The sequence below is a fragment of the Monopterus albus genome, unplaced genomic scaffold (assembly GCF_001952655.1).
Source record: "Monopterus albus unplaced genomic scaffold, M_albus_1.0 scaffold214.1, whole genome shotgun sequence".
Classification (NCBI taxonomy): Eukaryota; Metazoa; Chordata; class Actinopteri; order Synbranchiformes; family Synbranchidae; genus Monopterus; species Monopterus albus.
In genome coordinates, this window is record NW_018128094.1 from 473185 (window position 1) to 475687 (window position 2503).

A 2503-nucleotide genomic window follows, 5' to 3' on the forward strand; every position below is an offset into this window, starting at 1 on the left:
GCCGTGGGCGTCCATGACCCTGTCTCCAGTTCACCATTTGTCCTTCCTTAGACACTGTTGGTAGGTACTAACCACTGCAGACCAACAACACCCACCAAGACCTGCAGTGTGGGAGATGCTCTGACCCAGTCATCTCACCATCGCAGTGTGGCCCTTGTCAAAGTCACTCAGATCCTTACACTTGTCCATTTTTCCTGCTTCCAACACATCAACTTTGAGGACTGAATGTTCACTTGCTGCTTAATATACCCCACACGCTGACAGGTGCCACTGTAACAGACAGTGTTATTCACAATCACTTCACCTGCCACTGGTCATAATGTTATGCCTGATTGGTGTATGTTGTTTATAGCAGAGTATTTTTATATGCAAATATAAATATTAAAATGTCTCTGGAGCGGAACATTGAAAAAACTCTGCTTTTGATGTTTCCCCATGTCAGTTGAACAATTTTATAAGGCCCTGGAAAGAAGTAAATTGCCAGGCAGCTTTTCCCCACTATTTTATTTAACCTTTCGGCATTAACCTGTTTATTTAGAATAGTGCATAGCACAACTGAAAGATGATGCTTTCACAGAGATATCAATATAGCTACAGTAGCTTCTTGTTTCACAAAATTGCTAAAGTAATGGTGATATTAAATTATATGCTAAGGTTTTGGCATGATGTCTTGAGAGAATGTTCCCATTTTAATGCACCTTGATCAGTTGGGCCTTATTAAAAACAGATTTTAATCTGCTAATGTAAGACAGGTTTTACATATTGTTCACTCAGCACAATTTATGCATCACCTTGTTCAGGATTGTTCTTTAATGCTGAAGAGAGTGCACCACAGGAAGGATCCTGTGGTGCACTATGGAGAGTATTGGCTTTTAAATCAATTGTATTCATTTTGTATGTTGAAAACTGCATCATCATTCATTAGCAGTCCTAATAGGGAACCAGTGTGCTGCATCATTTTTTATGAAGCATGGTACCCAGCAGGGATAGTCAGTGCCTGCAATACAGAGTTGAACCATAAGGCAAAGAAATTGAAACGGTTATAAGGTAAGGAAGATAACAATAAATGGCGCAGGTCAGGAAATCTGGCTTTATTCAGAAGACCTGTAACTTTTTTGCAACCACATTTCTTCTTCTCTACTGGACATTTTGAATATCATTAGGGACTTTGGCATTATTTCAAAGGTTCTTTACAAAACAACTGTGAACAAGTTTGAACTGCTACCTATAGCTATACCAACAGCCACCAGTTTTAGGGGTTTAGGAAGAAATACAGTATATACCCCCTATAAAGGACATATGTTATAAATAATTATTTTTTAAAAAGGCTTTTTAAAATTATACAGCAAAATCGTGATTATTGAACAAATTTAACTCTATGAATCAACAGCTACAAATTTGTTAAAATTAATGTTTGCCAAAAAGTACATTTCTATGTTAGCAGGTTTTGGGCAAAAGTTACAGAAACAGGAATTCTGTTTTCTATGGAATGACCAGAAATGTAGGATAAAAAATATAATAGCTCAACAAAATAATTGGGCTTGGATTTTATGTGTACCTCATTTTGAGTTGTAGCCTATTATTTTATTATTGTTAATGATGAATTCTTTAACAAGGTGGTTATAAACAACTACAATGTTCATAAGGTTGGCTTAAAAGAACAGAAACCCTGTTCTACAGGTTTACAGACATTCTTTTCTTGACAAGTTTGCACAAACCTCAGCTCTGCAAGTAGACTGCGATTACCTGTTCTATGTGTGATTTCAAATCATCAAAGCTCAAGTAAGACCGTTCCCTTTTGTTTGCCTACGTTACTACGTGTTTTCCCTGTGTGATTCCTAGCTGGTCTCTGGCTTCCTGGGCTACTCCTTTGTTGTTTTCCTCTCGCACAAGCCCCAGCATCAACTCACCTGACTGGCACTGCTCAGCCTAGGCCTCTCCTCTGCTGCTTTCTTCAGCACAAGCTCTAGCCTCAGCTCGCATCCTCACAATTCCCTGCAGTGGCTCATCCAACTGGCACCTCTCTGCTTGGCCTCTCATCTGCTGCGTTCTCAGCTCCAGCTTCTGTCGCAGCGACCCCGTTCTGGCTCGAGCAGACTTTCCTTCCTCCGTCTGCCACAATTACCTTCAGTCTCCATTTATTCTGCTGTGAACATTTTGTAATAAAACCACTGTCCATAACGCGTTTCTCTGCAGTTTGGTCCCAGCTTATTTCCTCTCTCGCCATTCAGCAGGCGAGCGACCATAACAAAATGAACTGGCTATTATGGAACTAGCAGGAATCGTTTCTGGACCATGGTCAGGTACAGAGCACAAATCAGTCACCTAGGACAAGCTCTTCAGCAACAGATGGAGATCATTACAACACTCACCCAACAGATAGCGTGACTCACCACATCTCTCTCTCACCTCAGCGCTGCCATTGCTCCCTCACCTCCCGGTGCAAAGCACTCTGCCTCAGACCATCACTCAAGCCCAGCACGTGAAGCCCCATATCGGACCT

General features: G+C 41.1%; 1 long non-coding RNA gene across 1 annotated transcript in view; it reads left to right on the top strand.

The window, feature by feature from the left end:
- The window catches only part of LOC109971043 (uncharacterized), a 24337-nt gene extending 22067 nt beyond the window's left edge, over positions 1-2270 (top strand). The window contains exon 4 of the long non-coding RNA XR_002276485.1: positions 1843-2270. This is a non-coding gene — a long non-coding RNA (uncharacterized LOC109971043). The remainder of the gene's footprint in view (positions 1-1842) is intronic.
- The last annotated feature ends 233 nt before the right edge of the window (positions 2271-2503 follow it).